We start from the raw sequence: 20,484 nt of genomic DNA, 5'->3' as shown, positions 1-20,484 counted from the left end.
TTTTTGAGAGAAATATTGATGTAAGGTAAAAGATTTTGACCTTTAATCACAATTGAGGTACTTTATGAAGCTTTAGGAAGCCTTTAGGCTACCCCCACATTTTGCCTCTTTAAGGCATTTTTGTAGCATTTTTTAAACATGTTTTGGCCGTGTTTCTGCTGTGATTTATCAAAATCTCAGTAAAAATTACATATTTTGTAGTGCAAAGTGTGAACACAGCCTCGGGGAAGGTGTATAGCTAATACATGTCTTGATTCCACAAAGATAGCAGCAGCAGTGTATAGATAGAGCTTGGAGAGGAGGTGTCTGAAAGCAGCCAGAAGAGATCTGATAAATGATGATGTTATGCTGTAATTCACAGGAAATCAGTTGACCCAGGACAGACCACTTACATTGACAAACTTACACTCCTTCCTTAAAGGGGTACTCCGCTGATCAGTGTTTGGAAAAAACTGTTCCGAACGCCTGAGTCGGCATCGGAAGCTCGTGACATCATCGCCCCGCCCCCTCATATGTCACACCCCGCCCCCTCAATGCAAGTCTATGGGGGGGGGGGGGGGGCGTGATGACTGTCACGCCCCCTCCCATAGACTTGCATTGAGAGGACGGGGCATGACATCATGAGGGGCGGGGATATGACGTCACGAGCTCCCGGCGCCGACTCCAGCGTTCGGAACAGTTTATTCCAAACGCTGATGAGCGGAGTTCCCCCTTTAAGCACCCTGTCCACCCCTATGTGCACCCAAGTAGTAGTTAGTTAATTGCCAAAATACTATAGCTTCTTCTAAAGCTGAAAATGACATTGGAGATGTAAAATGTCCTATAGTTCATTGTTTAGGATTAAAGATCAAGCCAGCAACTATATATGAAAATATTTGTCTGCTTCATCATGTTATCTTCCAGCTCCTTGGTCTGCGCATTGAGTATAATGGGACCAATTGCAGCAAAGACGATATGTCCTATAAGGGCAGCGAATGCCTGGGGTGGTCTCTGGGGTGGGGAGGTATTTCCGATTGGTCTTGCACTAATGGTGGAATTCACATTGACCGCAACATTTGCAAACACCAAAACTTCTCGCCATGCTGGTGTCAAGTAGCTGCAGAAGGGGCCCCATTTTGATGTTTGCTATATATTCTATTGTTTGTTCAATCTAGTTCTGTAAAATGGGCGGGGGGGGGGGGGGGGGGGCTGTCCCGCCGATGTTTTCTCTTTAGATTATTTGTAAATCATTCCCAGGGATTTGGAAGGTAAAAATATTCGGCACTTTTTACTAAAGAAAGACAATTGAGAGAGATACCGGAGGCTAAACATTACTTTTGATATGTCAGAAAGCGAAGCGTCGTATTGTTTCTTCTATTACAGCTGTCATCCAGATCTATTTTCTCACTCATTTTTTACTTCTTCGGCGTCGTACCGTTTGGGATGCTATCATGTCGCTGTAATTTCCAAAGTTCAAAGCACACAAAGCAGTCGGGATTTTTTTTACAGTACGCTGCACAGCAAATGCTGTGTACTGAAGTAGTTAATGGCTTAAAACCCTGTTGTCGTGGTAACAGTTTTTGTTCTCGCTGTACCTTATAGTGTCGCTCTGTTCCATTTACAGGGCTGCCCAGAGATCTACAGTATATATACCTATGTGGGACGACCATAAGACATTGCACAAGCACAAGTCTCCTCAAAGAAGAGAGTATACAGAGTGTTTTGTGCCGTCAGCAAATATGCCCGTTACACAAATAATCACATAAGATGATGGAACACCCAGAAATCCTGGCTTTTATTATATACTAGCAGAGTACCCGGCATTAAGTGGTCTTCCTGCCATATTGGAGCTTTTCAGGAAACTGGGAAAGTACTTCCCCATGTGTCACAGTCTCCTTAAAGGGGTACTCAGCCCCTAGACATATTATCCCCTATCTTATCCCCTATCCCCAGCTGCTGGAGACCCCCACAATCTTGGCTGCAGCACCCTAGACATGGATAGGGGATAAGATGTCTAGGGGCGGTTTACCCCTTTAAGCCTCAGTAGTGATAGCAGGTAATCAGTCCTTCTTTCACTTTTTACTGCAGTCCTCTCCCTGCCCCCACACGGATGTCTTCTCTAAGCCAGCAATAAATCCTTTCTCCCCTGACCACCCTGTCCCCTTTCCCTACCCCCACACTAACTATTCTCTTAACCAGCCGGCCGGACAGGTAGATCATACTTTACCATCACATTGCTCTGGAGGCAGGATGTTTAAAACTCCCGGGCAATCTCAGCAGCTTCTGCAGCTTCAGCAATGTAATGGTAAAATAAGATTTAACTTTCTGGATTCTGCTGTTTTTGCTCTCGGGCTGCAAAGATTGTTGGTATCGGGACACTGTTCTCATGATCGGTGGGAGTCCAGCAGTTGGGCCTCCACCAATCAGATTGTTTTCCCCTATCCTGTGGATACGGGATAACTTTACAAGTTTGGAGTACCCCTTTAATAGAGAACTGAACAATATGATTCCCCCCTCCCAGCAGAGGTGCAACTTGAAGCTCTTGGACCAGGGCCCTCAACTACCATGCATTGGGAGTAGTGTAAGTTTTCTCATATTCGAAATTCAAAACCAAAAAAATACACCAAAAATTTACATACAAAAAAAAGGATATATACTACAAAATGTAACTTTATTAGACTATGCATTAGACTAGTTGAAAGAACTCCCTGCTGTAGAGCTCAGAGACAGGATAGTTTGGAGGAACAGATCTGAGAAGGGGACTAAAATATTCTTGCCATTCTGAAAGTTCCCAAGAGCATAATTCTTACATGGAAGAAATCTGAACAACCAGGACTCTTGCTAGAGCTGCCCCCCAACAAACTAAGTAATTGGGGGAGAAGGGCCTTGGTAAAAGAGGTGACCAAGAACCCAATGGTCATTCTGGCTGAGCCCCAAAGATCTTGTGTGTGGATGGGAGAACCCGCTAGAAGGTCAACTATCACTGCAGCACACAACCAATTTGCTCTTTATGGCCAGAAATAAGCCTCTAGTCAGAGATAACTTATAAAAGCCCATCTAGAGTTTGCATAAAAGCAGCTGAGGGACTCCCAGACTGCGACAAACAAAATTCTCTTGTCTGATGGAACCAACATTTACCTTTTTGGCGTAAATTCGAAGTGTTATGTCTCAAGGAAATCAGGCACTGTCCATCACCTGCCCAATACCATCCCTACACTGAAGCATGGTGGGGGCAGCATCATGTCTGGAGGAAACCAGGCACTGCCCATCACCTGCCCAATACCATCCCTACAGTGATCACGGTGGGGGCAGCATCATGTCTGGGGGAAACCAGGTACTGCCCATCACCTGCCCAATACCATCCCTACAGTGATCATGGTGGGGGCAGCATCATGTCTGGAGGAAACCAGGCACTGCCCATCACCTGCCCAATACCATCCCTACAGTGATCACGGTGGGGGCAGCATCATGTCTGGGGGAAACCAGGTACTGCCCATCACCTGCCCAATACCATCCCTACAGTGATCATGGTGGGGGCAGCATCATGTCTGGGTAAACCAGGCACCACTCATCACCTGCCCAATATCATCCCTACAGTGATCATGGTGGGGGCAGCATCATGTCGGGAGGAAACCAGGCACCACTCATCACCTGCCCAATATCATCCCTACAGTGATCATGGTGGGGGCAGCAACATGTCTGGAGGAAACCAGGCACCACACCTCACCTGCCCAATACCATCCCTAAAGTGAAGTATGGTGGGGGCAGGATCATGTCTGGAGGAAACCAGATACTGCCCATCACCTGTCCAGTACCATCCCTACAGTGATCACGGTCGGGGCAGCATCATGTCTGGAGGAAACCAGGCACTGCCCATCACCTGCCCAATACCATCCCTACAGTGATCACGGTCGGGGCAGCATCATGTCTGGAGGAAACCAGGCACTGCCCATCACCTGCCCAATACCATCCCTACAGTGATCATGGTGGGGGCAGCATCATGTCGGGAGGAAACCAGGCACCACTCATCACCTGCCGAATACCATCCCTACAGTTAAGCATGGTGGGGGCAGCATCCTACTGTGGGGCTGTTTCTTAGCCTCTAGGACAGAGAGACTGGTCAGGGTTTAGGGAAGGATGAATGAAACAACATACAAAGATATTCTTAATGAAAACTTGATGCAGACTAGGCTGGAGATTTTAACACAAGACTGTGACCTTAAAGAACATAGCCAAGACAACACAGGGACGACTTAAGGACAACTGGAGTGGCCCAGCCAGAGCCCTGACTTGAACCCAATGGAAAATCTTTGAAAGGACTTGAAAATGGCTTCTACCAACAGTCCCCATCCAACCTGACAGAACTTGAGAGGATCTGCACAGAAGAATGACAGAAAATCCCCAAATCCAGTTGTGTAACCCTTGTGGCCTCATCCCCAAGAAAATTGGAAATTCAACTAGTCCTGAGTAAAGGGTCTGCATACTTATGTCACTGCAAGATCTTTGGTTTTACCTTTCAACAAATGAGCAAAAATGTCTAACATTATTTTTTTATCCTAGCACGAGGCCGCAACATAGCAAAAAATTTTTAAAAATGTGAAAGGGTGTGAAGACTTTCCGAATGGATTTTACATGATAGACAAAAGAGTCAGCACAAAAATCCTCAGAATAAAGGATAATGTGGGAAATGGGACTGGAGGGCAAAATGAAAGGCTGTGCGGATCAATGCATGGATCAATGCCCGGCCAAACAAGATAGTGTGTAATGGTATTTGAAAATAATAGCAAAATTACAGAATGAGATCTCATGTTATCTCGTCCTGTAATTTTGCTATTATTTTCAAATACTATTACACACTATCTTGTATGGCCGGGCATTGATCCATGCATTGATTCTTCTAGGCCCCAACTACATATAGTGTAAAGTTCTGTTCTCCTTCCTCAACAAATGCTGTATCTTATTGCTTAGGCCGACCTTTATTCCAAGGTAACATACTGGTGCCAATGAGGAGGGTTAGGTTGAGTAGTCCAGACCAGCTGAGGGTAGTAGTTCCACTGTTGAAGTATATGGTTATGTCATGTATGTAAGGATGGTCTTGCTATTCTGGTGAATCCCCCCATATTTTTTATAGAGGGGGGCTTAGCACAGTTTAGAAAGTCCTTTTCCTCCAGGTCTCAGAGTACATGTAGTGAGGTGTCGGGTGATGTACAGTGATGATAAATGTAGCAATAAGGTCCCAGACACTCTTATAAAGAGGTGTCCTTGGATTTTTTTGACTATTGTACAGAGGCTGTAAAGTTAGTGTAGTTCATAATATAGTGTCTGTACCTTTGTGTAATGGTGGTCTTAAAAATTATTCGGTGGTTTTTGCCCCAATGTTTAACAGCAAACAATATGAGTGTTGTCTCAGGTTTTCCAAGGTTGCAGTGCGGCCCGAGACATTACATTACTAGTCAGGTGTTCAAAGGGAGCCTGTCTTTGCTTCAATGGGTGGATGTGATTCTGCAAGAATTGTAGTTATGCACCAGCTGGAGGCACCCTGGTCAGAAAACACTGGTCTATTGCATGGAAAGGATTACAGGTGTGTTTTAATGGGTGGAGTGGGAAGAAGAAAAGTGGCCTCACACTTACAAACAAGGTGTTATGGGACTTGTAGTTTAAGGGAACTAGCTAGTTCACAAAAGGATAGCCACAGCATTATAGTAATCTCACAACCTAGCCATTTAGCCCCAAGACAAGCACATATCCTTCCTAAACATGTCCAGTACTGTCTGGCAGGTAAGTGATAAAATCACCTTATGGTGGATAACCCCTTTAGCTTCTAAACAGGGACAAACTTAAATAGAAGTCAATGTACAAAATCCAGATACTAAATTCACTTTATGGTTGCAAAGTTACATTTCGTAGGTAGGTGCGTGGGAATTTGGTCACAGTTCCCTTTAGGGTCTTTTGTGAGTCTTTTGTGTGCTTCTTGCACTTTTTTGGTTGTTGCTAGCAGTGATGTAAAGGCATCTTAGTAAAGGCAAAGTAGTTCAAATTCTGCAGTGTAGGGTCTTAGCAGTTTTTTAACTATGGTGAATACACTTGAAGATTTTACTTATGGATTATAGCAAAACACCCCAACACGGGATGAGCGTTGAAGAAATTTGTTGACATTTTTAGCAATGCGCCTCCAGTTAGGGAGCCACCAAGAGATAGGTGTAAGCAGAAGGGTCCATGCTCAGCCTTTTCTCCACTTCTGAGTAGCTGATCCTCCCTCTTGGAACAGGAAACAGGATACCTGCAGAAGATTGTCCTCTCAGTGTGGACTGGAGACTGTCTTTGGTGAAAACCTCCAAAGCACTGCACAGTGCCATGATCTTGATCCAGAGCAGGGTAGAAGATTCTAGCAGCTAGAATGGTACGGGTTCTCTGCTGAAGACAAGGCAAAGTTATATCACGTGCTACAGGCTTGAGAAGGAACAGACTGCTATGTAGGCCTAACAGGTTGAATTCTGACAAAAGGGTCCTACCTAGCAGGTGCAGAGCTAGGAGACTTCCTCACACCTCTCTGTATAGAAACAGTTTTGGGGTCCAGCCCTCTGGGGAGAAAGAGTTGAACTTGTACTTCTCCCTCATTCTAGGAGTTTCTGTATAGAAAATGAGACTCTGGAAAGCCATGTGACCAACAGTGCAAATGTTAACCCTTACACATCCACCAGACATCAGTGAAAGCAAAGACATAATAGCATATTTATGTATTTACAACTCACAATACAAAGTCTGACAAAGGTAACTCAGCCACTCGACAACTTCACTCTTTACCATCTTAGAGATGAGATGGTACCAGGACACTATAACATGACATTAGGCGGGTACAGAACTTGGCAATGTTTCCCTTCTCCATCCATTCAGCCAAAGCATTGTGGCCCTTGAAAAGGGGGTCATAGTAAAAAACGTGTTTATAAAGAGCACCTTTTGGTCTTCCAGCACCCTTTTCAGAGGGCTACTACATAGACTATAATTAGAGATGAGCGTATCGAAGTTGACGAATCCGAATTCGTTACGAATTTCAAGAAAAATTTGATTTTCAAATAATCACGCGAATTGCTTTATTAATCTCCATTTAGTGCGGTCCAGGATTCAGGGCATCTAAAATAGCGGATCCCCATGTGAGGAAATGGGTCAAGGAATCCTGGGAAGGCGGGGACAAGGGTTGGCGGGATGTAGCCTATCAGCAGCCAGTCACCCCTGTGATGTCACAGCCCTATATAATCGGCAGCCATATTGCGGCCAGTCACTTTATCTTTACACTGCAGAGAGATAGATAGGGACAGACAGCCCTGTGTGTTACACAGAAAAGCTTTTTCCAGCAGCGATTTAGCTCCTAGTCAAGTCAGCATTCTGTTGGACAGAGAGCAGTTTGTTTGCCAAAAAAAGCATTCTTACTGCAGTGATCCACCTCCCAGTCACTGTCTACAGCGTTCTATTATAGAGAGGATCAGAGAGCAGTGTGTTGCACAGAACAGCAGTGATTCAACTCAAGCACAAATCCTGCCTAGAAGCACTGATAGGGAAGGGAGTGAGATTGAGAAAGTGCAATTTTGGCTGTAGCACAAAGCAACTGTGTGCTGCAGCACTGGTGTCTACTGCTGGTGTTTTGCACAAAAACTTTTTTAAGCCTACTGTAGCGCATTTTTCTGCCCCTTATAAGTGCATACCACATACATGCATCTAAGTGTTGTACCATTGTGTTCCTGATAAAGTCTTAAGGGCCTAGATACTGTGAAAGGACAGCCAAAAGTACTCACCGGCTGGTGTTGAACACATACTTTTTTAAGCGTACTGTAGCACATTTTTCTGCCCCTTATAAGTGCATACCACATACGTACATCTAAGGGTTGTACCATTTTGTTCCTGATAAAGTCTCAAGGGCCTAGATACTGTGAAAGGACAGCCAAAAGTACTCACCAGCTGGTGTTGTACACAAAAACTTTTTAAGCGTACTGGAGTGCATTTTTCTGCCGTCATAAGTGCATACCACATACGTACATCTAAGTGTTGTACCATTTTGTTCCTGATAAAGTCTTAAGGGCCTAGATACTGTACAAGGCCAGCCAAAAGTAAACACCTGCTGCTGTTTTAGACAAACACTGTTTTAAGCGTAGTGAAGCGTATTGTACTCCCCTCATATACGCACTAAGTATGTCAGGAAGAGAAGTGCCAGGACATGCACAGAAGAGGGACAGATGCCTAAATTCATCAGCTGCAGGCAGAGGTCACAGCAGACTAGGGGCGAGTGGCAGCAGGAGTCGCAGCGAGAGGCCTGATCTCCCGGTTTCAGCTAGCGGTCGTGTCTTGACCAGCAACCCATCTGGCAGTCCCTGTCTTCCAAATGCCTCTGTCCTATGCTGTTCCCTCCCCTATAGAAATATCTTATGCTGTGGGTTCAGCTCCACTATTCAGTTAGGATGATCTAATAGACAACAGTCAGCAGCTGCTGCCCAGCCAAGAAGTGGAGGAAACATCATAGTAGTGATGAGGAGAGTGGCATGGGAGGTGGTGTTGCCAGCGTTCAGGGTCCTGAAGCAGACACTGTTGAGGAACCTGAGGAGGACATCAGTGACGTGCAGACACTTGTTGATGATGATGAAGTCGATCGCACTTGGGAGCGGAGTGCAGACGGGGCTTCATCCTCATTAGGAAAAGAGAGTTGCAGGTTGCCCATGAGGCAGCAGCTGAGCCAGCAAGGCGGTAGCATGGTTTGCAGTCAGCATGGTGGTAGAAGTGGAAATTCTGGAGCCAAACGTGCCCGGGGGAGACCACCTGCTTTGCAATAGCCTACCTTTCCCGGAGGTAGTGGAACAGGGGTTCCTGGAGACGGCGCCAGTAGCAGTCAATCAGTGCAGACTGTTGGTGGGGAAATCAACTACTCTGTGGTGTGGCAGTTTTTCATCAAGCATCCAGAGGAGGTTAACATAGTCACATTCAAGATGTGTCGGCAGAAGGTGAAGCGTGGCCAGGATCCCAATGTTGGCACAGTGGCCCTGCATCAACACATGCTTCGCCACCATAAAGTGGCCTGGGAGAACCGTGGCTCCGATGTGATGGTCAAGCCTGCTGCATCACCCAGTGGCCATCCGCTCCCTCCTTCATCCAGCCAAAGCTCCACCACCTCAGCCGAAGGGACCTGTGTGTCATACCCTCCTTCTGTCGCTCCAGATGCTCCTGCTCCTCCTATTTTTAGTCAGTCATTCCGCCAGCTATCCATCGGCAAATACATGTCCAAGAGACAACAGTATGTGCCCACTCATCCAACGGCGCAGAAGTTGAATGTGCTCCTGTCCAAGTTGCTGGTGTTGCAGTCCCTCCCTTTTCAAGTGGTAGACTCTGCACCTTTCAGAGAACTGATGGCTTGTGCCGAACCGAGGTGGAGAGTCCCAAGCCATCATTTCTTTGCAAAAAAGGCAGTACCAGCCCTGTACAATTTTGTGGAAGAGAAGGTAAGCCAGTCCTTGAGCCTGTCGGTGTGTACCATGGTGCACAGCAGCGCTGATGTGTGGAGCTCTAACTACAGGCAGGGACAATAATTGTCCTTTACAGACCACTGGGTGAATGTAGTACCTGCACAGCCACAACACCAACTTGAACATGTCACGCCGCTTCCTCTTCCACGCTCTCAGGCCGTTGGTCCTGTGACAGTGTGCGACTCCACCTCCTCATCCTTCATCGTGTCCTCAGCCTCCACTGCCCAGACAAGTCTCAGGGGCCCTTCAGCATACCATGTGTGCAGGGCACGGCGGTGTCAGGCTGTTCTTCACATAGTTTGCCTTGGCGAATGGAGTCACACAGGGGAGGAACTGTTAAAAGTAATTCATAAAGAAATCTGAGCACGGCTTACTCCACAAAAACTGGAAATGGGAACCATGGTGACTGACAACGGGAAGAACATCTTGTCCGCGCTGCGACAAGGAAGGCTGAGCCATGCACCCTTGACACGTGTTCAATCTGGTTGTCAATCGGTCCCTGAAGTGTTCCCCCCATTTGCAAGACATCCTAACAATGGGAAGGAAACCGTGCATGCACTTCAGCCACTCGTACACCTCAAAGCACACCATCCTTGAGTTGCAGCGTCAGAACGGTATCCCCCAACATAGTCTAATTTGCAGCGTTGCTACACGTTGGAATTCTACCCTCCATGTGTTTGACCGACTATACGAACAGCCATCACCGATTTCTTGATGATCCAAACAGATAGAGGTACTCCCCTGTGTAACTTCAATGTGAACCAGTGGCAGCTCATAAGTGACACCTCCCATTAGCTTAGGACCTTATTATTAGTAGTTAGGATTACGGGATGAAAGACGTCATTCCACTGCTTCATTTCCTACAACACGTGTTGGAATAGATGGCTGGTCAGGGCACTGGAGACTTACCAAGCATCAAAAGGCCACTGAACACATACAGAGGTATCAATTATAAACAACAATTTAACCCCAAAGGGGGGTTAACAAGGTGCCTATATGTGAGTATGTGTTCTAATAAAACATAACTTTTATTCCAAATTAGAGTAAGAGGTGAGAAACAATAACACACACTTAAACCACTGACCCAATCACATCAAAATGATGTCACATATATTCAACCCTACATAGACAGAACCCTAACGACCAACTTTTTGGTCAGTATATTGTTGATAACGTGTCTTATTAGGCGTCATTAAAGTGCTGTCTCCATATAGTTAATGGAGTATATTATACCTTCACCACTATATTAGTGTGTATAGAACTTGGGGACTATATATGGTCCTTATTAAGTGACATACGTCTCACTCCCCTATATATCTCTGTAACTGACAGCACCAGGTGGTATTCGGTGATGACCACTTTATTTAGAAATCACCACTAAGGTTACGTCATATCATGGGAACTGTCTATTTCATTCCATATCTATGCATCATATTTTAAATGCTTTCCCAACGCATCTTTAACTATGAGTCCTCACATTATGCATCTCTAAGCAACCACTAGCGGGCAAGATAAGCCAAATAATTCCAGACCTGCGGTGCACAGCAGGGACGGGGCAATATGCAAAAGTGACCAGGATGCATAGATATAGAACAAAATAGACAGTTCCCATCATATGACATCACCTTAGTGGTGATTTCTGAACAAAGTGGTCATCACCGAATACAACCTGGTGCTGTCAGTTACATAGATATATAGGGGAGTGAGACGTATGTCACTTAATAGGGGCCATATATAGTGCCTAAGTTCTATACACATTAATATAGGGGTGAAGGTATAATATACTCCATTAACTATATGGAAACAGCACTTTACTGACGCCTAATAAGACACATTATCAACAATATACTGACCAAAAAGTTGGTCACTAGGGTTCTGTCTATGTAGGGTTGCATATGTGACATCAATTTGATGTGATTGGGTCAGTGGTTTTAAGAGTGTGTTATTGTTTCTCACCTCTTACTCTAATTTTGAATAAAAGTTATGTTTTACTGGAACACATACTCATATAGAGGCACCTTGTTAAACCCCCTTCGGGGTTAAATTGTTGGCACTGGAGACGTGGTGCCTACATCTCACGGCCACATGAGCCCTGTGGGGGCTGAACTGGAGGAGGAGGGGGGAGGGGAGGGGCACAGTGGAGCACAGTTTAGGTTTCACGAAATGGGCATTTTTTCTAGTCATGTGACAGAAGAGGAGGAGCAGGAGCAGCCAGAGGAGCTAGAGGGTTATGAGGAATGTCAGACAGAGGACCCAGACACACCATGGCAGTATGCAGTGGAGATGGAAGACGGGAGTCCCTCCGAGTCACTTGCACAATTGGCACAATGTATGCTCGGTTGCTTACGTAGTGACCGCTGAATTGTCACAATTCGGCAGCGTGATGACTTCTGGCTCCCCACCTTATTGGACCCTCGCTTCTCGCACAAAATGGGGGTCTTTATTAAACCCACTGAGAGGGAGGACAAACTGACCTACTACAGAGACATCTTACGTAGTCAGTTGGCCGATTCCTATCGGCGCCATCATCCATCTTCTCGCAGGTCTGGCTCAGGGGGCCCTCTACGCTCACCTTCCACTGCCATGGCTGCTGGGGAGGGGTGGGGTGGCAGGAGCAGTACCAGCTCCATCAGCAGCAGACTGAGTCTACAGTCGGTGATGAGTAGCTTTCTTTACCCGCATAGTGAAGCAACTCATCAGCAGCAGGTAGACCTGGAGCAGGACCTGAAACAGCTGGTGGTGGCATACCTTGACATGACCATGCCAACACAACTTGAAGATCCGCTGGACTTCTGGGCACCCAAACTTTATTTGTGGCCACAACTAGCAGAGTTTGCCCTGGAAAAGCTGTCCTGCCCGGCCAGTAGTGTGCGATCAGAGTGGGTCTATTGCGGCGGTGGCCATAGTCATCCCAAGGAGAGCTTGTCTGTCCACGTGGAGAGACTGACCTTTGTGAAGATGAATCAGGCATGGATCAGCCAGGATTTCCACCCACCAATGCCTGATGCATCAGAGTAGATTTACCATGTTGCCACACCAACACTATCCACAAATATGGATAGTGCCAAACAGATTTAAGGCGCTGCTCCGAAGTTACAAACATTCCTCTGCATCAGACTTTTTTTCACCCACCTTCGTCACCTGGTACTGGTATTGCCACCCACCACACCACTCTGTCACCGGGTCATTTACAGGACTCCTGATGCTGCTGCCTCATTCTGCCAGCATATGTTCTCCTCATGCTGCCGCCAACTCCAGGCTGTTTCATTCAGCCACTATATGGTCTCTTCTTGATGCCGCAAACTCCAAGCTGTGTCATTCAGCCACTATATGTTCTTCTCATGCTGCCGCCTCCTCCAGGCTGTGTCATTCAGCCACTATATGGCCTCCTCTTGCTGCCGCCAAATTCAGGCTGTGCCATTCAGTCACTATATGTTCTCCTCATGCTGCTGCCATATCCAGGCTGTATCATTCAGCCACTATATGTTCTCCTCATGCTGCCGCCAACTCCAGGCTGTGTCATTCAGCCACTATATGGTCTTCTCATGCTTCCGCCACCTCCAGGCTGTGTCATTCAGCCACTATATGCTCTCCTCTTGCTGCCGCAAACTCCAGGCTGTGCCATTCAGCCACTATATGTTCTCCTCATGCTGCTGCCACTTCCACGCTGTGTCATTCAGCCACTATATGGTCTCCTCATGCTTCCACCACCTCCAGGCTGTGTCATTCAGCCACTATATGGTCTCTTCTTGCTGCCGCAAACTCCAGGCTGTGCCATTCAGCCATTATATGTTTTACTCATGCTGCCGCCAACTCCAGGCTGTGTCATTCAGCCACTATATGTTCTCCTCATGTTGCCGCCAACTCTAGGCTGTGCCATTCAGCCACTATATGGTCTCCTCATGCTTCCGCTACCTCCAGGCTGTGTCATTCAGCCACTATATGGTCTCCTCATGCTGCCAATACCACCACGCTGTGTCATTCAGCCACTATATGGTCTCCCCATGCTTCCGCCACCTCCAGGCTGTGTCATTCAGACACTATATGGTCTCCTTATGGTTCCACCACCATCGGGCTGTGTCATTCAGCCACTATATGGTCTCCTCATGCTTCCGCCACCTCCAGGCTGTGCCATTCAGCCACTATATGGTCTCCTTTTGCTGCTGCAAACTCCAGGCTGTGTCATTCAGCCAATATATGTTCTCCTCATGGTGCCACCAACTCCAGGCTGTCATTCAGCCACTATATGGTCTCCTCATGCTTCTGCCACCTCCAGGCTGTGACATTCAGCACTAGCTACCATAAATCTTCAATTTAAATTTTTTTATTAATCTTTTAATCTTAGGGATTGTGAAGTTCTATTGTCTCCTCATGCTGCCGCCAGCTCCAGGCTGTGTCATTCAGCCACTATATGGTTTACTCATGCTGCTGAGCCTGAGACATTACATAAAAAAAATTATGGTAGCACTAGCTACTATATATCTTCAATTTATATTTGAAAATTCATCTTTTAATCTTTGGGATTGTGAAGCCCTATGGTCTCCTCATGCTGCTGGGACATTACCTAAACATTTTTGTGGTAACTCCAGCTACCACAAATCTTCAGTTTAAATTTGAAAATTCATATTTTAATCTTAGGGATTGTGAGGCTCTATGGTCTCCTCATGCTGCCGCCAACTCCAGGCTGTGTAATTCTGCCAGATTATGGTCTTCTCATGCTGCTGCCACCTCTAGGTTCTGTCATTGTTATGCCATGTAACTCCTTGTTAGATTGGGTTTTGTGGTCATACAGTATTAGTTCAAAGTAAACGCTGGGACATTAAACTTGGGAATCTAATATAAATCCTAAATTTAAAAAAATGTATGTAATCTTTTCAAGACTTAGGCCCTATGGTCGTCGACATCAGATTACCTGTGGAATTATCACAAGAATCCAATGAAACAGCTTGGAGCAATAACAATGAACCATAACTGATTAAATGAAACATTCGTACTTTCACAGTTTGGGGGGTGCTGAGATGCAGGGGCTGGGACAGGTGGTATCTCGCCTGGCGGAGGACCGCCAGCTCGATGCTAACCAGAATAGGTAATCAAAAAATGTAAATAAATTCAAATTAAATTAAATAAAAATCACATTAAAAAATCTGCCACATCCAGACGGTCTGCGGCAGATATTTTAATAGCGATACCTGTAATCTGCATGTCATACTGAATAACAGTATCATTTCACTAACACAGCCCACTCCATATGCGTGTTAGGACAAAGCAAAGTGTTCTACACCCCTATTGAGCCTCTCTGTATTTTAATAGCAATTTGCCGCAAATAAATTCATACCGAACCACATTTTTCGGAAAATTTGGTGAATCGGCCGAATCAAATTTTTAGGAAATTCGCTCATTTCTAACTATAATGTAACTGAAAATCCATGACAAATCACATCTTTTGGGGGGTTACTCTCAAAGCATTACATTTCTGCAGAGGTTGTAGGAACAGTCACATGAAGGATGGAAATGACCTTCATCTGAGATACTTGTTCCTTTTCCATCTGCAAAGTTATCCAGATATGTAGCCATGAAAGATTTATAGGTGTCAGGACTGGTACTAGTACATTTTAATAATAAATAATAGATCCATGTGGAACCGGGCCGTTATTGCCCATTTTACAATCTTTAAAATGAGTTATTGCCACTCTCATTTTCTCTAGACGGTTTATGCGTCCCATCCTTTCTTGGTCTGACCTCCATCTACAACACATATTACATCTGACATCTCTGTCTCTCTTTCTAGATAAGTTACTGCCTTTCACATCCATCTTTCCATGTTTTTCCTCCTCCGTCGTCGACCTTGATTTCATGATATCTGTCAGTCGCCCCATGCGGATCTGATCTCCATCTGCATCTTATCGCTTTTTCCCCTCTCATCTCACTATTTGATCTGTCATGTTCACTCACAACATATGATCTCTATCTTCGTCTTCTTCAGATTGTTTTTGCGATAGGTTGTCACAATATTTTTAATACATATTACTTTTCCCACATTCTCTTTTAGAATCTCATCTGTGACTCCTCAATCACGTCTTTCAATCTCCTTTTTTCTTACACCGTATAGTTTGCATTCACATTCCCCATGGGTGGTGGGATGGGATATCCAACAATAGTGTGTGAGACCTTCTTGTCCTTTTTTTGTAAACAAAGTCGTTGTTACATAGGGTGGCCAAGGTATCTTCTGAAGGACCAAAGATAGATCTGACACAATACTTAAAGGGGTACTCCAGTGGAATTTTTATTTTTATTTTTTCAAATCAACTGGTGCTAGTAAGTTAAACAGATTTGTAAATTACTTATATTTAATTATATTAATCCTTCCAGTACTTATCAGCTGCTGTATGCTCCACAGGAAGTTTTGTAGTTCTTTCCAATCTGACTCCAATCTGTGTTCTCTGCTGACTCCTCTGTCAGTGTCAGAAACTGTCCAAAGCAGGAGCCGCTATGAGCAGACACGCTGCGATGTGTGAGTGGCCTAACTCAGGGAGCAGCCGCAATGTGTGCGTGTACACTGCGCATGCGCACGGCAACTCAAACATTGCAGCGTGTCTTCTCATAGCAGCGGCTTGCCGCTATGAGCAGGCACAGAATAGGGAGCACTGTAGGGTCCATTGTCAGGGGATCCGCGGCATAAAATACGCTGCGGATCTGTCCATTTGAATGAGCCCTAACTTTCTGGCACCAGTTAATTTGAAAAAAAGTATTTTCACTGGAGTACCCCCTTAAAGGGGTTCTCCACCATAAGGTGATTTTAGTACTTACCTGCCAGATAGTAATGGACATGCTTAGGAAGGATCTGCGCTAGTCTTGGAGCTAAATTGCTGTGTTGTGAGATTACCGTAACGCTGCAGCTATCTTTTTGAGAACTATTTCCTGTTGGAGCTCCCTCCCTCCATGATTAATTGTTTGTAAGTGTGAGGTCCCTTTTCTCCCTCCCACACATCAGCCTCCCCACCCATTGAAACACACCTGTGCTCCCTTCTGTGCAATAGACCAATGTTTTCTAACCAGGGTTCCTCCAGCTGTTGCAAAACTGCAATTCCCTGCAGAATGATCTCCCTCCCACCCAGTGGCCGCTCCACCTATTGAAGCAAGACAGGCTCCCAGGGCCGGTTTTAGGCTTAGCGTGGCCCTAGGCAAAATCAAAAGTGGGGCCCCAAAAGTCATAGTAGTGCACTAACCAGATTTGAACATTTTTGGTCACAAATACTATAAAAAAAAAATCTAAAAAGCTATTGAAAAGTCCCATCAAAACAAAAATGGTATCGATAACAACTACAAATCACAGCGCAAAAAATGACCCTCATACATCCGTATATACAGAAAAATAAGAGTTATAGGGATCAGAATAGTAGAATTTTATATTTTTGTATAGTTTCCTTCACATTAGGTAAAGAGTATCCCCTACATTAGGTTGACAGTATAGTTCCACCACATTAGGTGCAGTATAGTTCCCCCACATTAGGTGCAGTATAGTTCCCCCACATTAGGTGCAGTATAGTTCCACCACATTAGGTGCAGTATAGTTCCCCCACATTAGGTGCAGTATAGTTCCCCCACATTAGGTGCAGTATAGTCCCCCACATTAGGTGCAGTATAGTTCCCCCATATTAGGTGCAGTATAGTTCCCCCCATTAGGTGCAGTATAGTTCCCCACATTAGGTGCAGCAGAGTTCCCCCATATTAGGTGCAGTATAGTCCCCCACATTAGTTGCAGTATACAGTAGTCCCCCACATTAGGTGCAGTATAGCTCTCCACATTAGGTGCAGTATAGTTCTCCACATTAGGTGCAGTATAGTTCTCCATATTAGGTGCAGTATAGTTCCCTCACATTAGGTGCAGTATAGCTCCCCACATTAGGTGCAGTATAGCTCCCCCACATCAGGTGCTGTACAGTTCCCCCACATCAGGTGCAGTATAGCTCCCCACAATAGGTGCAGTATAGTTCCCCCACAGTAGGTGCAGTATAGTTCCCCACATTAGGTGCAGTATAGTTCCCCACATTAGGTGCAGTATAGTCCCCCACATCAGGTGCAGTATACAGTAGTCCCCCCCACATTAGGTGCAGTATACAGTAGTCCCCCCACATTAGGTGCAGTATACAGTAGTTCCCCACATTAGGTGCGGTATACAGTAGTTCCCCACATTAGGTGCAATATACAGTAGTCCCCTCACATTAGGTGCAGTACACAGTAGTTCCCCACATTAGGTGCAGTATACAGTAGTCCCCCCACATTAGGTGCAGTATACAGTAGTTCCCCACATTAGGTGCAGTATACAGTAGTTCCCCACATTAGGTGCAGTATAGAGTAGTTCCCCACATTATGTGTAGGTGCAATATACAGTAGTTCCCCACATTAGATGCAGTATACAGTAGTTCCAAACATTAGGTGCAGTGTAGTTTCCACACATTAGGTGCAGTATAATTCGCCACATTAGGTGCAGTATAGTTCTCGCACATTAGGTGCAGGATGTTCCCCCACAGACATACAGCCTTCAGCCATATACAGTGTATGGCTGGAGGCTGTATGCCTGTTTACTGCCCCACTTGAGTATTCCGACCACCGCTCCGGGGTCACGATCTACTGCTATGGCCTATGGGCCATAGCAGTAGATCCCGGGAGCCGCAGTCGGAACACTGAAGATGACCACAGGTCACTTATCATACCCGCACGTCCTCCTCACTGCTCCGCTCCACTGTACTGTTGCTATGGGCGCACGCACGGGACGTCAGTGACGTTCCTGCGTGCGCTTCCTCCCAGCGGCCCCAGCGTTTTTTAAGTTAACGCAGGGCCGCTGTGAGGTAAACAGGGCGTCCTTGTGTCCACAGGGGGGCCCGGAGCTGGTCACTGTTTTAAAGTGTCCGCTAATCTTTAACAAGAAGCCAACGCTGCGGCCCCTTTAAAACAGTTGCCACCCCCCCCCCCCTTACTGAGCAGCCGGCAGGGGGCCCCCTGGGGGATGGGGGCCCTAGGCGATTGCCTGGTTTGCCCCGCCCAAACGCCGGCCCTGCAGGCTCCCTCTGAACAACTGACCAGTGATGTAATGTCTCAGGCCGCACTGCAACCTGGGAAAAGCTGATACAACATTTTTTTTTTAATAAACTGGTGCCAGAAAGTTAAACAGATCAAGGTGAGCAGCTTTATTACTCTATTTTCAGATTTATTTTGTAGAGGGTACTACATCATCTAATTGATCACATGTTCTGTCCTATTTAATATATTCATTAATGACCATGTAGAGGGGTTGAATAGTAAAGTAGCAATCTTTGCAGATGATACTAAACTCTGTAAAGCGGTAAACACAATAGAGGACAGGGCACTGTTACAAATGGATCTGGATAGGTTGGAGGTTTGGGCTGGGAAGTGGCAGATGAGGTTCAACACTGATAAATGTAAGGTAATGCACATGGGGAAGAAAAATCCGAGCTGGGATTATGTATTAAATGGGAGCACACTTAGGACGACTGACGTAGAAAAGGACTTGGGAGTCTTAGTTAACAGTAAATTTAGCTGTAGTGACCAGTGTCGGGCAGCTGCTGCCAAGGCAAATAAAATCATGGGGGGCATCAATAGGGGCATAGATGCCCACAACAAGGAAATAATTCTACCGCTGTATAAATCACTAGTCAGACCAAACATAGAATACTGTGTACAGTACTGGGCACCAGTGTACTAGAAAGATATAGTGGAACTGGAGAGAGTTCAAAGACTGGCAACCAGAGTAATATGTGGAATGGGAGGACTTCTTCTCACTGCTGCACCCGCTGACTGAATGAAGAGAGCGGGTGCAGCAGCGGGAAGGGACTGTTAATCCCTCCTCTGCTGCTCTGCTATTGGCCGGAGATCGACGGCCAATAGCAGCGTTGCTGGGGCGGTTACAGTATTGTCCCCGCTCCCCATCAATGGCAGGTGATTGGCGGTGTATTGTACACCACCGATCACCATTTATTTCCAGGTCATCGGGTCACAAGTGACTCGAATGACCTGAATCGCGAAAGATGGGACCCCCCTCGGCATTTGCACGGCATGCCTGCTGAAGGATTTCAGCAGGAATGCCGTTCCGATCTCTGCCCGGCGCGTGGCAGAGACCGGAGAAACACCAGGACGTCAGGGGACGTCCTTGGTCCTTAAGGCACAGGGTGCCAGGATGTCCCCGGACGTCCTTGGTCCTTAAGAGGTTAAAGGGGTACTCTACCCCAGCGTTCGGAACATTTAGTTCCGAGCACTGGTGTGGGCTTCGGGGGTCGCCATGCCCCCTTGTGATGTCATGCTACGCCCATTGTGATGTCATGCCACCCCCCCTCAATGTAAGTCTATGGGAAGGGGTGTGACGGCCGTCATAAACTCCCATAAACTCACCTTGAGGGGGCATGGCCTGACGTAACGAGGGGGCGTGGTCGAACCCTGCAGTGCGCACACAAAAAAAATTTCTGAACGCTGACCAGTGGAGTTCCCCTTTAAAGTGGTAATCCGGCAATGAAACATTTATCCCTTATCCACAGAATAGGGGATAAGTGATAGCTGGGACCCCCCACGATCTCTTGAATGGGGCCCATCTCTTACCTGTAACCTCTTACCACTTTCGTGCCTCATTGGGTGATTGGCTGAGCAACCTGTCACTGCCCAGACCAGTTCGTCTCAGAAAGTGGGGGCCGGAGTGCTCAAAGGTAAGAGACAGGTCCCATTCACAGGGGGACCCAGTGGTCAGACCCCATGCAATCAGACACTTATCCCCTATCCTGTGAATAGGATGAATTTATTTCATTATCAGAGTTCCCCTTTAAGCCCCAGACAAAAATATCCTTTGGTCTCCTCCCCTTCTTCCCCTGTCTCTTCTCATTTCTCTTTGCACTCTGCATTCTCTCCCCTCTTGCTCTTTCATTATCTTTTGATCCTTTTCATTATCTTTTTATGATGACATTCCTCCCGTATTTATCTTAGTGTATTCCTT

This window comes from Hyla sarda, chromosome 9 (genome assembly GCF_029499605.1).
Source record: "Hyla sarda isolate aHylSar1 chromosome 9, aHylSar1.hap1, whole genome shotgun sequence".
Classification (NCBI taxonomy): domain Eukaryota; kingdom Metazoa; phylum Chordata; class Amphibia; order Anura; family Hylidae; genus Hyla; species Hyla sarda.
The sequence above is the reverse complement of the archived record's forward strand: the minus strand, read 5'-3'. Positions refer to the sequence as shown.